This window comes from Pinus tabuliformis, chromosome 9 (assembly GCF_031772625.1).
Source record: "Pinus tabuliformis cultivar Carrire ecotype Pingquan chromosome 9, CPIR1, whole genome shotgun sequence".
NCBI lineage: Eukaryota > Viridiplantae > Streptophyta > Pinopsida > Pinales > Pinaceae > Pinus > Pinus tabuliformis.
The window spans coordinates 664,429,228-664,452,978 of record NC_142307.1 but is presented as its reverse complement, the minus strand read 5'-3'; the positions used below and the strand labels follow the sequence as shown (position 1 = coordinate 664,452,978).

The 23,751-nt window shown below is 38.0% G+C and overlaps 1 long non-coding RNA gene across 1 annotated transcript in view; it reads left to right on the top strand.

The window, feature by feature from the left end:
* The first annotated feature begins 4,210 nt into the window (after positions 1-4,210).
* The window catches only part of LOC149150419 (uncharacterized), a 163,870-nt gene continuing 144,329 nt past the window's right edge, over positions 4,211-23,751 (top strand). Inside the window, exons 1-2 of the long non-coding RNA XR_016263495.1 lie at positions 4,211-4,537; positions 4,920-5,044. This is a non-coding gene — a long non-coding RNA (uncharacterized LOC149150419). The remainder of the gene's footprint in view (positions 4,538-4,919; positions 5,045-23,751) is intronic.

The window sequence follows — 23,751 nt, the reverse complement described above, 5'->3', positions numbered from 1 at the left end:
AGGCGTACCGTGGAAGAATTCATTTCTCTCCAGGAAGAAGAGACTCTCAAGGCGCTCTTGGTAAACTTAGCTACTCTCCTTGCTGGTTTTCACTCGCTAATCTCTCTGTTTATGCAGTGTTGCAGTGACTCAGACATATCCCTGAAGATCTCCCCCAGCCCTCTTAGATTATCGCACTTCTCCCTTCGATTTCAGCAGTCCATCGCCCTCCTCTTCATCTCATCCAGCTCCTGTATTCATCACTCCAGCATATTCTCCTTCGCTCTCTTTTCAATCCCGTTCATAGCCCCTCACTGTCCCGTCCCTCTGCGCGAAAGAATGGCCGATCAACACCGTCCTCCTGCCGAGAAAGGCCAACCTAGCATCCTCCTTGATAATCTTTTCAATAATAAGGAGTGCACAATGTGTAAAGCTCATACCATAATGATTAACAGCCTGACCAAGCAGCTGAAAGAGCTGCAAGATGACTATCACTCTGATAGGAATTCTAAGAGAAAAAAATTGGACAAAAGAAAGAACGAGATTGAAGCACTGCAGGAGCGCTGCAGCCATTTGGAGGCAGCCATGGAACATATACGCTCTCTCACCCAAAGCTACCAAGCGGAAGCATCAACCAAGGCAAGCGTCCGGAATCTGGACGATTCAGTCACCCAGCACTTCCCATAAGGAATGCATTGCAAATACTGCTGGATAGGAGGCTCTTTTGTTAGACAATATAGTCGTCTTTGTTTTAGTTTTTGTTTAAATCAAAGAAGCAAGGAGGAATATGGGTCTGCGTACCCACTTTTGATCCTCACCCTTCAGACAAATTTCCCGGATGTAATAGAACTATGTAGTGCTGTTTGTTTTATAATATAAAAGTATCCGACTTGGTTAAAAAAAATAATAATATGTACTCTGATTGAATAATGACACAATAATAATATGTACTTTCACTGATTAATAATAAGTTAATCTAATATAATAAACCATTACATAAATTATTAGATGTAACATGTTAATCATGTGTTATTCCATCATCATGTGCTCCATTGAATAAGGAATAATTATTAGGCTTAGTACTATTCGGCACCATGCCGCATATGCGTAAGAAAAGAGTGAAGTCACTTTCACGCCAACATCAACTGCTTGCATGAATCATCAAATGTAATGTGTCACGAGTAATGTTCGACTTGTACGGCTTCTTGAAGTTGTCACAAGGCATTTCAAGTAGTGATGTATCTTCGATCATGCAGTAAAAAGGACGCAATCTAGAAACGAGAGAACAGGTGAATTGGTAAATAGTTATATAATCATAGACTGGGTTGTAATATGATATTGTTAAAATAAAATGTACAATTATATTTTTTATAGGAGTCGTTTAAGGTGGTAGAGGAATTGTTTGGGCATTTAAAAGTGGTTAGAATCTGGGTAAATTTTTTTTTCAAAAAATCTTGTAGAAACAGCCTTTGAATCATGTTTTTGATGGTGGAAATGGATTTAACACCATGAAAAACATTTAGAGCACCTAAAATTATAGAGTTTGACAATTTTTAATTGGATTTTTTCAAAATATAACTGAAATTTCTATAACTTTCAGTGCAAAAAACACATAATTATTAGACTACAGCTATTTGTATATAATAAATTTTATATATTATAAAAATATTTATATATATTTAATATATAATTTTTATTTACAATTAATTTTATTTTTCATTAAATATTAATAAATATCAATAATTAAAAAGACACATTCAATCCAAATCATTCTAAGTTGTGAAAAGAAAAAAAATAATGAAAAAGTTGCTATAAATTAGTAGTTAAAATATATTTATAATGACTTGCAATTAAGAGCTCTTTAGCTGCGAAAAGAAAGAAAATAATGAAAAAGTTGCTATAAATTAGTAGTTAAAATATATTTATAATGACTTGCAATTAAGAGCTCTTTCTGCTTTCTCAAACCATTAGGCATTTTTAAAACCATAAATACTTTTTGTAGGGATTTCCTTGCTACTTGGATATCTTATATCTTACATGGGCTACAAACATAGATTTGAAACTAGCGTTCTTTGGCACTCCATTGATTGATCCTAAGTGAGGTGGTACGCTATCACACCAACCCATATGGAGATGAACTCTTTGAATTGTCCTCTCGAGTTTATAGATATTTCTATTGCACAAATTTATTGTATAATCTTAAATATTTTTACTCTTTAATAACTCATTAAAAAAACATTGATGTTGACATTAATTTTCAATTTACCAAAAAATAAATGATCTTATCTAATGTTTACTTTTGAAAAAATTTAATTTTTAATTTTTTTTTTAAATCTATTTTTTCTACATTCTGATTGGTTAGGGTCTTATTCTGTAATGATAATATGTACTCTGACTAATTAATGACATAATGATAATATGTACTTTAATTGATTAATGGAAACCTAATATAATATAATAAACAATTACATAAGTTATTTAAGTGTACCATGTTAATTATTATGTGTTATTCCATTGAATAAGGAATAATTATTAGGCTTAGTATTATTCTAATGGCCTATATCTTAGGTTTATCTCTAGTCAACGCATTGAAGTAGCCAAAGGTATTGTATATAAACAATGAAAATTGATTTCTGCAACCACTTACATAAAGTATTGATATTAAGAAGTCGTTGCATGTGGGATTTGCAATGAATAAAATCCTCAACAATCAATGCCCAGCCTATAGATCCTATGCATATTTGGTGTACAAGATCAAATAAATATGGTCCAAATATGCTAAAATAATGTATTTTAGCCTACATGGCCCTAGTCTAATACTAAAGTCAAAATCTCTGCTTTCAATTAATCATTTTTTATATGGACGGATGAGGTTCTGCACTTTAGGTGGGACAATTTAAGAGAAAGTGTTCAGCACGTTTAACAAGATATACGTCAATTAAAAATAGTTGAAACGACATTCATAATGGCTAGAACTTTAATTGAAAGTTGAATAAAATGTAATGGTTTATTCTCCGTAGATTTATTTTGATTGATATCAAATTATTCTTGCCCTATGAGATTGATATGATATATATTTGCATTGCCAGAGATTCCAACAATCTTGGGAGATTTTGGCATGTGAGACTGATATATTTGCATTAGGTTCAATGGGTGTACTAAAAGTTGACAGAGGATTCCATACTTAAATGCATATAATAGCCTATGGAGATAATAATATAATAATATTATCACTATCTAATGATATCATTGTGTTTATGTACAAATCAGAGAAAGTACATATTATCTTAAACCATGTATAACTAATAGTTAATTTACTAAATTTCATGTTAAATTATTTAATATCTATTATTTGATATTATAATGTTATTTATAAACACTTTCACGTTATTAGGGCCCTACGTATAAACAAACTAATTTAATATTTAAAATTAGGTTGGCCCTAATCAACGTTTATAACATGTGTTTATGTACGTTTATTATAATAATACATTTGATAACATTTGTGACATGGGCCTTTAATTTAAGGATATTTAAAATAAGCCAGAATATCTACAAAATATCCCTTGTTCGTTAGTTCATACATTTCAAATTTTAATAATTGAACTAAGTTGCAGGGAAACACTGCCTTGCTATAATACAGATATACAGAAATATGAAACTTAATAATATAATTTTTCATTCTTTTATATAAATTACACTGTAACAAAAATTCAAAATAAACATATTAATAAATTTTATAAATTTATTTATATTTTAATTTCAACTTTAAAATAAATATGAAACTTAATAATATAATTTTTTATTTTTTATATAAATTACACAGCAACAAAAATTCAAAATAAACATATTAATAAATTCTATAAATTTATTCATATTTTAATTGTTCAGTAACATTATGTCATCTCAATTTTAAGTTTGAAAAATAAAATATTTTAAAATTATATAATGTAAATTCGAAAAACAAAACCTAATTTACATTCCAAAAATCTCTTACTAAATTTAGATAAAAAAAGCACTTACTAAATTTATATATTCATTTTTGTAATTTACATTCCCAAAAAAGCACGTTGCACAACATAAATTTATAAGTCGACCTATTGGTAAAAAGGGTTTTTACTGGTCCAGTTTTCATAGGGCGAATAGAATATTGTATTGCTATGTGGTGTGTAAATTGTAATTCAGTGTGGCTGCCGTCGTGAGAAAGCGATAACCAAGAAAATATTTTCTCACGTGTAAGCCAGCCAGATGATAACCGCCGTTGGATTGGAGAGTGGGAGCACAACTATAAAGTAAGGAAGTTTGGGAAAGAATGATGAACTTTAAAGCGGAGAAAAGCTTTTCGGGAAAAAGGGCATGCTCTGGCTTTAGAACATCTTTTTGCCTATCCTGCTCACCAACTTGATTCAAATCTCTACCCTGTTTTGGCATAAGGAAAATGAAGGAGTCGAAGGGAGCCTCTGCCCTGTTTTGGTGACTGCAGGAGTTAATGCACTCATGGAGGCTAAACAGCGATAGGAATTCTGTTTTTTTCTTGCTTTCGCGGATGCATAGGCAGGTAATAGGCAGTGATATGGTTATGGCTTTTAATTGATTGGCTATGGGATAGGAATGACCGGAATTATTATTTTTATGGATGCACAGTCTATCATTGGGTTTCTTGGAGGTTTATTCACATATGTATATCTGCTTTTTTATCTTTTCTTAGGTTAATATATTTTATTTGTCCACCATTTTCTGTAATAGTCTCTGTTAGATTTGTTTAATTTTGTATTTTTGGAGGTTTATTCACATATGGATATCTGCTTTCTTATCTTTTCTTAGGTTAATATATTTTATTTCTTCAACATTTTCTGTAATAGTCTCTTTTAGATTTGTTTAATTTTGTATTTCAGCTATTTAATTTATTCTCTGCTCTTATGTTATTATGTTATTTGCAGTGTACGACGACGTGATAAATTTGCATTTAAGACAAAATCGATGGATCCATCGGAGGAATTTCTGTTTACTCGGATGTACAGCGCGCGGATTCCCTGGAGGGTTCATTCACCGCATTATTTTACAGGTATTTGTTATCTTTTGGTTTTGTCAAATAATGGATAATGATATACTTTTCTGTAACATTAGTGACTGCTAGAATGATATACTTTTCTGTAACAATAGTGACTGCTAGATTTGTGGGGTAACCCCAGGATTGTGGTACGATATTAATTATTTTTATACCGTTTTTTTTTTTTTTTTTTCCACCAAAACCTCTGCATGCACGATTGATTTATACATTATAGACTTCGGCCCACACTCATTTCAGGGTTTAATCAATTCAGCGTTTGATTTTAAAGAACTTTGGCAACCACGCAATTCAGGGTTTGATTTTACAAAACTTCGGCCAATATGCAATCTAGGGTTCGATTTTCGTAATTAAAAAAAAAAAACTAAGCATGCCCAATATCGACTCCAACACCTCTGATAATTTCGATGGCATTGGAGATGTTTGTACATATAGAGAGCCAGCTTGTCGGCACCATAGGCCTTGACCAAAGCGTCCGGCATGCCGCATGCGGTTTTGTCGGTAGACACTTTGGGCTTTTCCCTGCGTCTGGGAACTCTACCACTGATGCTGCTAGGGATGATCAACTGCCTTCTACGCCTTTGCGATTCGAACTGCCTTCTAGGCTTCTTCCTCTGTAGTTTTCCCCATCGCGCTTCCCCAAAGTGGTAAAAATACATAGTAAGTAAGTCGGTAGTTTATTTGCTTCATCAACGGGTGCTTTCACATTCAATCCCACATAAAGCATAAGGAGATTGAATTTAGAAAGAATAAGGTATTGATTTTAAGGAATGGAACCTGTTCCCTTCTATTTCCCTATCGAATTCCCTATAGAACCGATATCTTTCCAATTGGTAGCCAAAGGAAGCAAGGAAGGAGATTTTCTGTCTTGACTGATGATGCCCCGGATCCAGGGTGCGCTTGAAAAGTTCGGCAGCATTGGAGATGTCTGTGTATGAACAGGCAGCTAGCTTATCGGAAACGTGGGTCGTGATTGCAGGCCACGGGCAAAGCGTCAGGCACACGGTTTTGACGGTCGACGTTTTCGGTGGACAAAAATTTAGTAGCTCTGACGTCGACCTGAGTCTTAATTGTTGGTTGGTTTTGGCCGTTGTCACCAAATTTTATTGGTTAAATTTTCAATTGATGTGTTGTGGTTAAGTATAATTTTTCATGGGTTGGGTTGGGTTAACAGAATATAATTTTGTTTTGGAATGAAAGCATAAAAACCTTTGTAGTACTTTTCCACATTTCGTGGATAAATCTTAAGAGAGTCAAACCCATAATAGCAACAATTAGCAACAAATTTCACCTCTGGTTCTACACAGCTTGAGTTAACTCTGGGGGCTATATATAAAAATGAAAAATTCTATAAAGTTTGTTTTAAAAAAATTGCAAAATTTGCTTTAAATTTGTCAATATAATAGAACTTAGGTTTATGTTATGATTGTTATGTGGTCATTGTAGAAAATAGAACTGAGTAGCATTCCAAATGGATTTTGTAAAGTTTGTATTAGTGTATTTTTAAACAAAATCAATAATTATGTTGATATATATTCTTGTAACCTCCCAAGTTCTACTTGTTGGCTGATTCTTGCCATATCTAGATAGGATAGGATAGCCTTTCTCCCATAGAAGGAAAACCAACATAGCCATTTTCTTTATAGCCTTTTTTTCTCCGCCTTTCTGTTGAGTGCACCACCATCTAGTTTTCAACACCACCATCTGGTTTCTTTATTGACGGAAGAGTCGGCCTTAACCACATAAGAGGGATCTCAAAACCCTTAACTTTGTTTTTATGGAAGAGTCTTAACCACATAACTGACCTGGGAGGTGGGGTTATAGTGTGTGCACCACCCTTCATTCTTTTGATGGAAGAGACTAACTATTCCTCCCTATTCCTAAAGTTTGTTTTAGCATATTTTCTTTATTTTATATATAGTAAAGAATTTTTATTAACAAAAATAATAAAGAAAATGATTAATGAAAAAAGTACCTTATGATGCATGTTAGAATGTAACATTTCACATTCTAGCATCTAAATTTCAGTATTGTTTTTGCTACGGTTATACAAAAATATTAATGTTCACTAAATTGATATATCTATACATGTGAATGTGTTGTAATGTGCAATTTGTTGAAAACAATCCAAGATTTCATCGTCATTAGGATATTGTGTCATTACTGACTTTATAAGTTTATGATTCATGGAATGAACATTTTATTCAACTATTATTTTTTTTTTTATAAAATCATTTTTTAATTTTTACATAATAATAAGTAGTAGAAGTGATTTGTCAATTGGGTTTAGTCTAGGTGATTGGGAGGAATGATTGTTATCCTCTCCTCCCATGTTCAATTCCTCCAAACGACATATGAGGAAAAAGTAGTAAAAGTTATTAATTTTTTTAATAAGATTAGATGAGAGGAAAAAAATATATAGTGAAGAGTATTTTAATAACATTCAAACCACTCTTTTGAAATACAATGGGAGTATCTTCTTTCAATTTGCATAAATGATAGTGTTATGTAACTAACTTCATATAAAAGTCAAGATCTCAAACTCTAGGATTTCCAAACATGTGATAATATATATGGCCAATTTCATAATAAATCAAACAAGAGAAACGGGTTGTTTGTTTAATTTAAGTTCCTTGTTGTATAAATTATAAATATGTTGGTCACAAGGTATGTGATGGTCAACACAATCCTAAGTTCGTGAATGTGATGGTCAACACAATCCTAAGTTCGTGAGAGAAAAACCTTAACTGCCCAAGATTAGATCAAGAGTTATAAGAGTTGGCCGAAGACTAGATCAAAATCTATAAGAGAGCTGGCTCGTAAAGAGATGATAGAATTATTCTCAATCCAGAGATGTTAAATTTGGACAACTAGGTCCAAACTCCATGTTCTAATGCTCAGATTAAGAGGCTAATATTTTTGTTGGATTCCTCTTACTGAGAGGTGTAAAATCCATATAAAAATAGTCTTAATCCGATGAGCAGAACTTATATTGTGAATTTATTATTCTTAATAAATTATATGTGCAAGGTCAGCCAGTTTTGTAATGTAGGCTCACATGCCCAACAGATGTGTCACACACCCTCACTGATGGATATATATACAGGAAAAGTTGGAGAGAATTTGATCACAACTCAACTCACATCTTCCTCTCTCATCTTAGAGAGTACGCTACCTGGAGGACGAATTTCAGCCACATGTGGGAAGGACGAAGAGGACAGACCGTACGGATTTTCTGCTGCTAGGGTTTCTGCTGCTAGGGTTTCGCAGAAAGTTTGACCAGCGTTGACTTTGGTCAACGCTTGGTCCAATCAAGCTGAAAATTGGTGGAAAGTTCGATTTTTGAACGCCGTACTATATGGCACAAAAATCGAGGTCAAAGGGTTGACCGTTTTGCTGCTACGTTGACTTTTAGCTTGCTGCCCCTGCGTTGACTTTTCAGGACAGCGTTGACTTTTGTAGAATTGACTTGGGTTGACTCATCTACTAGTTGGAGGGATCTTGTGACACATCTGGGCTGGCTGACCAAAGGAGACTTTGCTGGTTGAAGCATCTTGTTGACCGCCGAAACGAACACACACATTTTTCTTGTTTCTGATTTGTCTTCTGTAAGATCTGCTTATATGTTCTATCTGCATTTTGCTTAACTACTTGTATGATTGCTGTGAGAAAAGTGAAATTGCTCTTAGCATAGAACATCTACAAAACTTTACATGGTATCAGAGCTGAGGTGAAGACAAACTCTATCTATAGCAATCATCATCGAAGGAAATGGATTCCTCTAAACTTGAATTCAAGGAAATGTATGACAAACTGATACTTATGTTCCGAGTAAACAATGTGAACCAAGTGCTATTCCTCAAGAACAAGTTGAAGAATATGAAGAAGGGCCGAGACGAGTCTATTCAAACTTTCTTTATGAAGTTGACCGAAACCAGGAACAATCTGCTAGCTATTGGGGAGACAATAGCTGATCGTGAGATGGTTCTCACCGCACTTGGACCATCGAAGGGCATCGAAGAATCGGTCTCTCTCTTGAGCATCCGAATTTGGTTCTGTGCAACGGTGGAGGAGTGCGCGTCTCTTGTACGTGGCTCCGAAGATGCAGATCTAAAATAAGGTGCCATGGGTGAAGTAGACTTGCGCAGGGTGGCGTAAGTCACGCAGACGGTAGGCTGGTATATCATTGTGCAGGAGACAGCGCAAAGGATTATACAGTCGGAATTAATAAACCAGAACTCGGTCGATTACTGGAGCGTATAGTTGTGTAAGGATTAAAGAGTTCTGGGCGGGGACCCGCTCTTTGATCAAAGCACAGGAAGTTATAAGTAAACAGTGGTCATCGGGTTGGTGCGATAACAGTTTGTATATGACGCATAATTATCTGAGGGTTCGATAATTGTGCGGAGGTATATGATAATACAGGTTGTATGGACGTCGGGATGTTCGAATGACGGCAGCAGCAACCGAGTATCTCAACAATACCGCGTTCGGGGAGTAACTGTATATATATATATAGTCGCAGAGGTGATAAGCGCTGAGCTTATAAATGCGCGGGGGTATATATATATATATATATACTATTGACTGTCGAACAGACTAAGGATTGTCACGTGGAAAGAACCGAAGTCTGTCACGTGGACGACAGTAGAAATTACATACGCAGGGTTATATATACGTGGCAGTGCGTTGAGCAAACAGTACAAGGTTGCAGGACGGCACGTGGACGAATATATACGGGTGCGAACAGCAAAGAGAATTGCGTTGACCGTTGATAGTTGTCGAGTGGACAGAGGTACGCATATTGTAGAAGTGTTGGGCACTTAGATCAGTCACGTATAAGTGAAAGACGTGGCAGATCTGTTAACGGATCCGACAGCAGTGAGCACACGATTGGGCAGCGTGCAAAGCTCTGTAGGTGTGACAACTGTTGGGTTCAGCATAATAGTTCAGCGAAGGACGCGTGGACCAGAATAACTGCAGAACCAGCGACAGACACGCAGGCCGTGAGATATATACATACTGAGTTGTATATATGACAAAGCGTTTGGAGCAGATAGCGGAGAACATCGCGCAGGTTTGCAGAGATAACGTGTGGACTGTTAGACGGGTACGCAGGTTCTGGTAAAAGCCACGTGGTCAGAAATCTGTCTGACACGGGGCAGTAATGTATAACTGCTCAGATTACATGAATGCTGGAGCGTTTCGGGAATTGAGCAGAGATTCACTTATAAAGGCGCAGGCCTTCTGTAATAATAGAAGCTGGCATTAAGAGGGAGACTACCACTGCATATACTCCTGAGCAGAATGGTGTTGCTGAACGCAAGAATAGAACTATTGTGGAAGCTGCCCGTGCCATGCTATGTGACCAAGGTCTTCCAAAGTTTCTGTGGGGAGAAGCTGCAAATACTACTGTGTACATTCAAAACCGATGCCCTCATTCCGCTTTGGACTCCAAAACTCCCGAAGAGGTTTTCTCTGGTAAGAAACCTGATGTCTCACATTTTAGAATTTTTGGATGTCCTGTCTATTTTCATGTGCCGAAAGAAAAGAGAAGTAAGCTGGATGCTACTGGAAAGAAAGGAATGTTTGTGGGCTACAGTGAGACTTCTAAGGCATATAGAGTCTATGTACCTGGTCAAAGGGAAGTAGAGATAAGCCATGATGTCACTTTTGACGAAGATGCTTCCCTGAAGAAAGTAGTAGATCTTCCTAGATCTGAAGAAAATCATGAAGAAAGACCTGGAAATCTGGAAGAACCCCAGGATGAGACTATGCCTGATGTTGAAGGGCCTATGGACCCTATTGATCCTTCCCCTTCTCTAGGAAAGAGGCCATCATGGCTCAGGGACACCCTCGAAGATGCTAAGGGTCATGCTGCCCCAAGGGGGACATTCCGAGAAAGCAAGAAGCCGTGTAGATACCAAGGGTATCTAGCTGCCATGAGTTCTATTATACAATCTGAACCTGGATCTTTTGAGGAAGCCATCAAGCATCAAGTCTGGAAGGATGCTATGCATGAAGAATATGAGGCTATTATGAAGAATGATGTCTGGGATGTGGTCCCGAGACCAAAGGACAAATCTGTTGTCACCTCTAAATGGCTCTACAAGATTAAACATGGACCTGATGGGAGTGCTGAAAAGTTTAAGGCAAGATTTGTTGCCCGTGGCTTCTCTCAAAAGGAAGGAATTGACTATGACGATATATTTGCACCTGTGGCACGATATACCACCATCCGATCCATCATAGCCCTTGCTGCTACGCAAGGATGGAGTCTTCATCAGATGGATGTCAAGACCGCTTTTCTGCATGGTGCAATAAAGGAAGAGGTGTATGTAGAACAACCTCTGGGATTTGAAGTTCAAGATCGAGACACTTATGTCTGCAGGTTGAAGAAAGCCCTCTATGGGTTAAAGCAAGCACCCAGAGCTTGGTATGAGAGGATGGATAGTTACTTGATGAAGCTGGGCTTCACTCGAAGCAATGCTGATCCAAACCTTTACTTTAAGGTTGTGGAAGGAAAGCCTCTCATTCTAGTGCTGTATGTGGACGACCTTTTCCTGACAGGTGATGACCCTCTCATTCATCAATGTAAGAGGGAGCTTGCTGCTGAGTTCGAGATGAAAGACCTAGGACTGATGCACTATTTCCTAGGCCTGGAGGTCTGGCAGAGACCTGGAGAGATTTTCCTTTCTCAAGGAAAATATATTGTGAAGCTTCTGGAAAGATTTGGGATGGTGGACTGTAAGTCCGTGTCGACACCAATGGAACTCAACTTTAAGAAGTTGAGTGGCAGCGCTGCAGGGCCTATCTTGGCCAATCCTACTGAGTATCGTCAACTCATAGGAGCTTTGATGTTCTTAGTGAACACCCGTCCGGACATATGTTTTGCAGTGAATACTTTGAGTCAATAGATGGTTGAGCCTCATCATTTTCACTGGGTTGGTGCCAAGAATCTTTTGAGATATCTTCGGGCACGATAAACCATGGGCTGAGATACACTGCCGGGAGTGTGATACTCCGTGGATATACTGATGCCGATTGGGCTGGCAATGTGGTGGATCGTAAGAGCACATCTGGATGCTGTTTCAATCTTGGTTCTGCTTCGATCTCATGGATGAGCAGGAAGCAGAAGTCGGTGGCTTTGAGCACCGCGGAGGCCGAATACATTGCTGCTAGTATGGCCTGTTGTGAAGCAGTTTGGTTGAGGAAGCTCTTTAGTGAGCTGTTCCAACATGTGCTAGATACCACTGTGATACTCTGTGATAATCAGAGTGGGATTCGTATGACTGAGAATCCTGTGTTCCACGACCGATCCAAGCATATTGATATCAGGTACCACTTTATCCGGGATATGGTACAGCGAGGCGCCGTAAGGCTCGATCATATAGGAACTGATGAGCAGGTCGCGGATATTCTCACTAAGCCCCTGGGGAAGGTCAAGTTCCTAACCTTCCGTGAGAGTCTTGGTGTCGTGGAAAGACCCTATGATGTGGGTCCTGTTGGACGATGAGCTCTGGGAGCTCTGGGGGGCTTTGGGGATAGCTTCTCGGAGCTATAAGCACTCGTAATGCTTCTGCCCCACCCTTGTGATTATTGAGCTGGTTCGCCACTCATTTAATCTGTGCCCCGTATGCATCCTACCCATTGAGTTCAGGGCTCATGGGAAGTACCTCTCATTTGGCCAATGAGGTGTGGAAAAGCTAGAGACTATTAGCAAAGACTGATGGACGCATCAGAGATTGCCGTACTCTCTATCTAGGATGGCATGGTCCAACCACTTGATCTGGGATCAAGATTTGTGAGGTCTGGGACCTCTGGACTGACTATGTCAGTCGGGGAATGATGTCTTTGTGACTGACCCACTTCTGTTCTGAAATAAAGAAGCCAGCAAAGCAAGTTTCGGCGGGATGACTCACGATGTTGATTGCACTAATAAATGGAGTTCTCCCTAGTTGAGAGGGAGTGTTAAATTTGGACAACTAGGTCCAAACTCCATGTTCTAATGCTCAGATTAAGAGGCTAATATTTTTGTTGGATGCCTCTTACTGAGAGGTGTAAAATCCATATAAAAATAGTCTTAATCCGATGAGCAGAACTTATATTGTGAATTTATTATTCTTAATAAATTATATGTGCAAGGTCAGCCAGTTTTGTAATGTAGGCTCACATGCCCAACAGATGTGTCACACACCCTCATTGATGGATATATATACAGGAAAAGTTGGAGAGAATTTGATCACAACTCAACTCACATCTTCCTCTCTCATCTTAGAGAGTACGCTACCTGGAGGACGAATTTCAGCCACACGTGGGAAGGACGAAGAGGACAGACCGTACGGATTTTCTGCTGCTAGGGTTTCTGCTGCTAGGGTTTCGCAGAAAGTTTGACCAGCGTTGACTTTGGTCAACGCTTGGTCCAATCAAGTTGAAAATTGGTGGAAAGTTCGATTTTTGAAGGCCGTACTATATGGCACAAAAATCGAGGTCAAAGGGTTGACCGTTTTGCTGCTGCGTTGACTTTTAGCTTGCTGCCCCTGCGTTGACTTTTCAGGACAGCGTTGACTTTTCTAGAATTGACTTGGGTTGACTCATCTACTAGTTGGAGGGATCTTGTGACACATCTGGGCTGGCTAACCAAAGGAGATTTTGCTGGTTGAAGCATCCTGTTGACCGCCGAAACGAACACACACATTTTTCTTGTTTCTGATTTGTCTTCTGTAAGATCTACTTATATGTTCTATCTGCATTTTGCTTAACTACTTGTATGCTTGCTGTGAGAAAAGTGAAATTGCTCTTAGCATAGAACATCTACAAAACTTTACAAGAGATAAGGAGTTAGCCCCTAATATAGGTCAAAGAGATGATATAAATCATTCTCAATCTTAAGTAAAGTCCAATAGTCATGATGGAATTTAGGAGAGTGTGACTCTCTTGGTGAAATCCAAGTATATCTACAATGTCAATTGAGTGATTTATAGTAGTCGCTAGCCCTTTATATATCCCTTTCCTTTTTTTCATTTAGGGAGAAGCATGTTCAACCACTTGAATTAATCAATTTGAGTGGGTAGAATTGCTTGGGTGTTGGCATTGGGAGAAGGTTCTTCTTATGAAAATAATCCCTCATTCTAATTTTTCTTATACCATAATTGTTGTATGGGTATCTCTTGTATCACCATAGTATTAAGATAGAGGTGTTGGATAATGGAAGATTGTTAATATCTTAGCCAAATTAAACAGTGAAGAAGAGTCATAACTTTCTTCTATTAATATTATTGATAGTTATGCTTGGATAAATATATGGAAGATTGAAGTGCAAGATAATATTTCTATTTAATAATACTATACTGAACCAGGAAACAAAGTTGATGTAAGAAGGTGATAAATGTGAAATAATATTATGGTGAGAAGATGCTAGATCCCAAATTTTACAAAATAATAACATGAATGATTGATATCTTAAATCTAATTAATTTGGAGAATATTGAGATGAAGAATCTCAAAATATGACCATTCACTTTATCAAAGGGAAAAGTCTAAACATATTAAATCTTCAACCTTTTCCAATATGTGCAATCAAAATTTTCCCAAGCAACCATTTTTGTCAAATTGCAACTTTGGATTGATGAAATTGATATTTTCAATGCAAAAATGGATTCAACAACCTTGAATGTTCCATTTGATATCTATAATTCCATAGATGGAAAAATGATTCTTGTGAGAGGTGAAAACATTGATGTCTTTTAATGATTAAAAAAAATCAATTCATAATATGCTTAAACTATGACTTATCCAAACCATAACCTAAATCTCACATTTACACAACATATGTCCCTAATCCTTCTCTTCTTGATAGCTCTTGTAGAAATATGATGATAGAATTGCAGCTGCTCAAGAAATTTAATCTAAATCAAGAGACACAATTCTACTCTACTGGTTTGCGGAAATTAATTCACAATTTAGAACAACATTCACAAACATGCATCAATCACATACACAAGTACACAAATTTATCTAGGGGAAACCAACTGGTAAAAACCCCTTAAGTCTGCTTGCATTAATCAGATGAATAGAGAATGTATTACAATTGCTTGCTCGCTTTGAGCTCAACTTGCAAGTGAATAACTGTTCTCTCTGCTCAATGAAAAGCTCTGACCTAGACTTAGTCAATTTATGCCTCCACTTGAGCTCCTATTTCCTTGTGCAAATCCTGAGGGATTAGGCCCCTATTTTTTAGGATTTTTCCTCCAAATGATTGTGAAATTCCCAAGGATTGATCATTGATTGCATGCAACACCTATACACTCAAGACTAGTCTACAATTGATGTTACATTGCCTTGGAATCTCCACCACAACTAAGCAATTCGAATTCCTTGCATGCATGAGCTATTTTTCGTTGATTGATTAGTTAACTGAATGATCACTGAGTTAGATTGTTGTCCCACTGCACCACTGACCTCCAACTAGTTCTATCAACAGTTAGAACCAGTTTAACTAAATACAACTAGAAATAACTGAACTTGATTGCTACAAATTAGCAATCGACACATCCAAATTGAACTCCAAGCCCTTAACTCAAATTTATTGAGATAACTCAGTGACAAGAGCCATGTCACTTTAGTTAATTGCCTCCAAGTTGTCTGCTGATGTGGAAATTTCAAATTTACTCAATTTGACCAAGGATAAGTCAAATTGAGCCTTTCTTGCTACACTTCTCAACACTCCCTCTTAGCAAGAAAGGGATTTTCAACCACCCCTATCCTGCACTTGTGGAATTCGAACTTCCCTCTTGACAATGCCTTTGTCAAGATATCGACATCTTGTTCCTCTGTCAGAATGTATTGTAACAACAGTATCCTCCTCTGCATACAGTGTCGTAAATGATGATACCAGATATCTATATGCTTGGATCGATCGTGAAATATTGGATTCTCAGAGAGCTTAATGCAACTCTGATTATCACAATAGATCACAGTTGGATCCATCTCCTGACCAAATAGTCCCACAAGTATCTTTCTCATCCAGATCGCCTCACATGTTGCTTGAATTGCAACCATGTATTCAACTTTTGCCGAACTAAGCGCCACAAACCTCTTCTTCTTGTTGTACCAGGAAATTGCTGCAGAGTCGACATTGAAAATTCGATCTTATGTACTCTTTTAGTTGGATGGACTCCCTGCCCAATCTGCATCTGTGAAGCCACACAACTTCACTCCCTCTATCCGTTTGTACCATAATCCATACTGGGTAGTGCCTTTGAGGTATCGTAAAACATGCTTAGCTGCCTTCCAATACAATTTGGTCGGCCTAACCATAGCTTGGCTCAACTAGTTGACTACATAACACATATTTGGTTGTATGTTCATAAGATACATCAATGAACCCACTAGCTGCCGGTAAATGGTAGCATCAACCTCTTCACCTAAAGTGGCATTCTCCTTCCTCCAGTTGGTCACTAGAGGTGTCTCCATGGGCTTACAACTCTCCATGCGAAATCTCTACAGTATCTCAATGGCATACTTGCCTTGAGACACAAACAATTCCCCATCACCTTGCCATACTTCCAGTGCAAGGAAGTAGTGCATGAGACCCATGTCTTTCATCTCAAATTCCCTTGCAAGGTCCTCCTTGCAAGAGCTGATCAACTGCTCATCACCTGTTAATATTAAATCATCAACATATAAAACAATGATAAGCAATTTACCTTCTATGAAAATATGGTAGAGGTTCGCTTCCTCTTCACTTTTGGTGAAGCCCAATCCAGTGAGATAACTGTCGATCCGAGTGTACCAAGCTCGGGGTGCCTGTTTGAGACCGTACAATGCTCGCCTGAGTCTGCACACATGAGACTCCCGATCAAATGTTTCAAAACCTTATGGTTGCTTGATGTACACTTCATCCTCAATAACACCATTGAAAAATGATGTTTTTACATCCATTTGGTGGATATTCCACCTCGTTTGCATAACCAGTGCAAGAATTGATCTTAATGGATGAATACCTTGCTACGGGAGAAAATATTTCCTCATAGTCAATTCCCTTAACTTGAGAGAATCCTTTGGCCACAAAGTTGGACTTATACTTCTCTATGCTTTTGTCTGCTGCATGCTTAACCTTGAAGATCCATCTCAGACCCACGACTGATTTATTTGCCGGTCTTGGGACCACATCCCCAACACTGTTCTTCATGATGGATTCGTATTCTTCCACCATTGCATCAACCCAAACTGGTTGCTCAACTGCTTCCTCTAAAGAGTATGGCTCAGTCTCTATAAGCTTAGTCATTAGAGCCATGTAGCCAGTGTACCTCTCAGGTGACCTCCTTTTCCTGCGCAAATTTGAAGGAGCTCCCACATTCTCTGTCGCATCTTGGACCAATTTATCAGCTTCCCTGGTTCCTTTTCTACCTTCTCTAGATGGTTCTGCTTGAGTGGATATCTCCACTCTGCCTCCTCTTTGTTCCTCCATTTGTGGCTGCTCCACAACTTCTTGAGGCTCCTCCTTTGGAGCTAAAAGCTCCTCTTCTGGTGGGATCTAAAGCTCCCTCTCAAGAGAGCATCTCATTGCTTTCTCCTCATCAAACTTTACATCCCTTTGCACAATTGTCATTTTGAGGGAAGGTAAGTACACTCGGTAGTTGTGTGGAGTTTCGGTGTAACCCACAAAAACTCCCAACTCTATTGTCGGCTCAAGTTTCTTCCTCGAATCTTTGGAGACATGGCAGTAAACAAAGGCTCCAAAAATTCTGAAATGAGACACATCCGACTTTCTCCCCAAGAAGGCCTCCTCCAGTGTAATCATACCAAGAATTCGATGAGGACTCCGGTTCTGCAAGTAGATTTCTGTGTTACATGCCTCTGCCCACAAATGTAGTGGCAGACCTTGGTCATGTAGCATAGCTCTCGCAGCTCCCACAATGCTCCAATTATTTCTCTTAGCTACCCCATTCTACTGTGGGTTGTGGGGAGTTGTCAGTTCTCTTTGAATTCCTTCTTTGGCACAAAATTCCTTGAAGTCATTCGAAACATACTCACCTCCATTGTCGCTCCTGAGAGCCTTCACCTTCTTGTTGGTCTCTTTCTCAACTAGTGCCTTGAATTCTACAAATTTTGAGAATGTCTCATCCTTCTTCCACATGAAGAAGATCCAACACTTCCTTGAGAAATCATCAATAAAAATAACATAGTACTTATGTCTGGTAGTGGAGGCTATCGAGAAGGGTCCACAAACATCAAAGTGGACTCTCTCCAAGACTGCATTTGCTTTGTTGTCTCGATCATGGAATGTGGATTTTACATACTTCCCCAAGGTACAACCCTTGTAGACATCCTGCTGCTCAAGTGATCCTTTAGGGAGGCCAATGGTTATTTGCTGCATAATTTTAAGGGCGCCATGGTGCAAATGGCCCAATCTCCTATGCCAGAGTTCACCGACATCGCGACTCTACACTTTCTCTGCCTTACTGCTTAATGCAACACAATCTTCCACATCAAGTTTATACAGGTTCTTCACATGAACCCCGATCTGCTTCACCTGCCCAGTAGCTATGTGTCTCAGAAAGGCTTTCCCTTTATTGAATATCACATCATAGCCACGGTCTTCCAAAACTTCTACAGAGATGAGGTTCTTCTTCAGGCCTGGTACAAACATGACATCTTTGAGGTGAAGAGGGGATCTCAACTCCCTCTTAAAGGTTACTATACCAATCCCGGTAGCACTACCTTCCATCATCCCCAAGCTCAATATGCATTTGGAGATATTTCTCCTCCAGGTCATTGAAAAACTCTACACCATGTCATGTGGAATGAGGCACCTGAGTCCAAGTACCACCCACTCCCCATCACAGTGTTGGCCATGCATGCGATCAGGGTGAAGCCAATTCTTCACTTGCTACTCCTTCTGAGTTCGTCTTACTAGAATTTTTGTGTGGACACTTTGTAGCATAGTGCCTAAATTCATGAAAACTGAAGCATTTTATTTTGGACAAGTCTTTCTTCTTGCCCCCTTGGCTGGATTCTGGTTTGGTTTGAGGTTTCTTCCCTTTGCCCTTTTTGCCCTTTCCAACCAATGCAAAGTTTTCTTCATCCTCTCCCTTGGATGAACTTCTATCTTTGGTATTTCGCTTGAACTAAATCGGATCATAAGCATTCCCAATTTGGTAATTTCTCCCTCTCGTTCACCGAGTCTTGGTAGCTATGCTAGCTTTTGGGAAGGCCTAGAAGAGCTAGGCTCACCAGGTCATCTTCTGCAACATTCACACCAACCCCTCCAAGCTCATCCCGAACTTGTGTAAATCTGGTGAGATATTGCGGAATAGTATCATTCTTCTGCATCTTAATGTTTCAAAGTTTGTCTTTGAGGGCCAGTTTTCTATGGTCACTGCTATTCTCGAATAGCTCAGTTAGTGCCTTCCACATTGCGAAAGGAGTTTCTTTTCCCATGGAGATTTGAGACAATGTGGTCTCGCACTCCCTCCAAGATTATTCTCCTTGCCTTGGCTACATCTTTCTTCCATTGGGCTAGGTTATGGGCATCAACTAATCCTGGTTTTGGAATGTCTGTCTTGAAATATTCCAAAAATCCATTGTCATCAAGCATTGCCTCCATGCAATCCTTCTAGGCAATGAAATTTGAGCTGCCTTCCAAGGCATACTCTAATCTCAATCCATTGAAGGCCATTCTCCCAACTCTGAAGAAATCTTGCTACACTGAAGCTGCAAATTCGAACCTCCTGAGGAACAACTTCAAAATTCTTGTTCTAATGTGAATCTTGCTCTGATACCATGTAGAAATATGGTGATAGAATTGCAACTGCTCAAGAAATTTAATCTAAATCAAGAGACACAATTCTACTCTACTGCTCTGCGGAAATTAATTCACAATTTAAAACAACATTCACAAACATGCATCAATCACATACACAAGTACACGGATTTATCTAGGGGAAACCAATTGGTAAAAACCCCTTAAGTCTGCTTGCATTAATCAAATGAATAGAGAATGTATTACAATTTCTTGCTCGCTCCGAGCTCAACCTACAAGTGAATAACTGTTCTCTCTTCTCAATGAAAAGCTCTGACCCAGACTTCGTCAATTTCTGCCTACACCTGAGCTCCTATTTGCTTGCGCAAATCCTGAAGAATTAGGCCCCTATTTTTTAGGAATTTTCCTCCAATTGATTGCGCAATTCCCAAGGATTGATCATTGATTGTGTGCAACACTTGTACACTCAAGATTAGCTTACAACTGACGTTACACTTCCTTGGAATCTCCACCACAATTGAGCAATTTGAATTCCTTGCATGCATGAACTATTTTTGGTTGATTGATCAGTTAACTGGATGATCATGGAGTTAGATTGCTGTCCCACTGCACAACTGGCCTCCAAGTAGTTCTATTAACAGTTAGAACTAATTTAACTGAATACAATTGGAAATAATTGAACTAGATTGCTACAAATTAGCAATCAACACATGCAAACTGAACTTCAAGCACTTAACTCGAATTTATTGAGCTAATTGAGTGACAAGAGCCATGTCACTTCAGTTAATTGCCTCCAAGTTGTCTGTTGATGTGGAAATTTCGAATTTGCTCAATTTGACCAAGGCTAAGTCAAATTGAGCCCTTCTTGCTACACTTCTCAACAACTCTCCTCTTGAAAGCCACCGAAAGATTATAGTGGAGGTTCTTCTCCTTGAATCCTCCAAAAATTTTTTTGTATTGCACTAGGAGGATTTGTTCAGGTTTGTTGTGGATAGCTCTAACCATCACTTTAGGTTCACTTACAATTTATCAAGAGGATCCTTAGCTAAACCCATATGACCCCCCAAATTACTAAGTAATAGTCTATTCTTGTCTAATAAATAGTAAAATCAAAATTTATTTATTTTTTACTTTTGTTTTAGGGTAAACCTGAGTTTTTGTAGCTTGCATTTAAGTTTCTAACTATAGAAACACTTATGTATTGGCTGTTTGGATGTATTTTGGATTGGAGAATCATCTTGCTGGTAAAAGTTGTCTTGCTGGTTTATATTTTTGTATCCATAGAGTAAAACATTTGTTATTTGTTCTAAAAATTTCAGAATTAATAGGTTATTTTAATTCTAGATTTACTTATGCTTTTAAACCTAGAAATCACCCATTAAAATGTTTTTAAGTGGCTGAAACATGTTGTTGTTTATTACTTTTTTATTGTTGCAATTTTTTCTTTTTTTAGGCTAGTTTTATGACAACCTTTAGTAGATATAAGATTTGGAGTGTTTTGAGAAAATTTCTCATTGGATAATCATCTAAAATATCCCAAAAAGGTATCTAACTTAAATCTAGATTTAATTTGAGTAACCACCATAATGTTAAATTTCCATGAAACTCTGCAACTACTTAGATGAGTAACTGAAAACTGAAAACTAGTTTACTTTCACCAAGATACAGAGTTTCTTAACATTTCATAAGCAACAGAATAAAAACCCCAGAGATATAAAAACACATCACACAAATTGACACACTTGTTTTCTCAGGAAACCCAACGGGGAAAACTTGCTTCTTTGTTGTGGTCTTTAATTGATTGTTCTTGAGCAATTGTATCTATTACAAAGCAATATGTCTCTTGAGAAAGAATTCCGCTTCTTCTCACAAGTATCAGCTAATACAATTAATCTATTTGGGTAGTAACACATTTTCAACACATAATTCACAACACATATATCATAATAAATTGGTGACAATTTGGGTAGTAACATAGGTAACCATAAACTTTATTTGTATTGTCCTTGGAACCCTAGATTCTATGAGGGAATGGTCAATTCTATTGGATTTGTCCTTCACTAAAAAGAGGGAAGTAGTTGCCTATGTGAGAGTGGTAACATTTCGGTGTTTACACTTGTCCTTTTACCTTTGTAAGGGCTTTGCATTGGGGTGTGTTGTCACAAAATCTAGTAGGCCTTGGATAGGGGTACCCTACAAGGCTAAAATAAGACCAAGTGACAACAAATGGGGTGATGGCCCACTGTCACCACAGGCAAAACCCCTTTCTCTTTACAAATTTTCATTGATGGAAGGAATCTCGGTATATGAGAAGGTCACCTAAGATGAATATTCTAATGTTAAGGTATAGGGTGACTCAAATGACGCTTCTACAAGAAAGATATAATAATGGTTCAAGGATCGAAACGGAGGCAACTCACTTTCTATGTAGAGACCAAGGGAGGGAAAACTATGACCTATGGTTCAATTGATTGGTTGAGTGTTGGCAAGACCCACGGCCAATATGCAAGGAAAGGCTCTCCAATAGTGATTTTAAATGAAACAAAGGTGCATGAAACCCTCAAACAAGCCTCTAAGTTGAAGTAACACAAACTAGGGTTTTATTCCTAGGGCTACAAACTAGGGCAAAAAAGTTTATGGATGGGATTGAAGTGGATGCTCACTAGAAGTCGAGGTTTTGTGGAAAATGCCCTCTTGATGTTTAGGCACTCTAGTCACCTAAATGTTCCTTGCCTAGGGTTTCGCACTAGGCCATAATTTCATGAGCTTATCCTTGAAGAGGCTGAAATAAGAAGAATTTATGGACGAGAAAAGAGATTGATCACCAACAAAGTAGGCCTGTGCCTTATTCCTTAAGGTTATGGAGTCTATGATGTGTTAGATCAGCCAAAGGTTTTCTAAGGAAGCGAAAATCTTAATGCCCTAGACACAAGATTTCAAACAATTATCAGTGTAATGGAAAATGGACTTGTCATGGGAGAGCTAGAACAAAGTTCACCACTAGGACATTCAATTCACATCTTATGTATGGGTAATGCATGCAATAAATGATCTAGAAAACATTCAATATATCTTCAACAAATTAGGGCACAATTAGCATAACCTAGAATAAACACTATTCCATACATTATACATGCAAAAAAAGCAAATATTCAACAAGTACACTTAGAAGATAGCATGCAAAAGATTCCATTGATTGATCTAAAGAATAGCTCTAGAGACAAATGTTTTAGCTCCAAATGTCAAAATGCATCAATAGATCTGAATTCTCCAAAGAAAAGAGGGCCAAATTACTCAAGGAGGCCGAAATTCTCAAGTGTGTGGTGATGAATGACACAAATGAACGCTCCTCTACTTATATTGATCCTTACCTTTGGTAAGTTAGGTATCTCACCCAAGCATCAAATTATGATGCAAGTGTTTTATCACATGACTCTGAGGGTCATTGTTGGGAATATTGGTAGGAAATAGGATGGATGTGATCCTTACTTCCTATATAACAAGTGATATCTCACCCATTGATTGCATAAATGGATGGTTTTGATCCTTGCTCGGTAAGTTGTATCTCACCTATTGCTCAGTATAAAGGGTGGTAGCTGAAGCTCCCCTACGATTCTTCTTCTTTTGATTCAAGAATGATTTAACAGATAGAGTTGAGTAGAGATGGGACATGATTTGATCACAAGCTACTTGTGATGATCATGATGCTGTTGGAATTTCTCCCTCGTTGAGAGGGAGTGTTAATTTGGCAGCTCAGTGACAAATTCAAATCATTGGACTAGATTTCTCATTCCGAGAAGACTAAATTTCACCTTTGAAGCACTAAATTAAGATAAGGGAAAGTGTATTTTTGAAGTGAAGCCCACAATGTCACATTTGATCAAGTCAGCCTAAAGGACAAATTGTCCCTCCTCCAATGCCTATAAATACAAGTCAA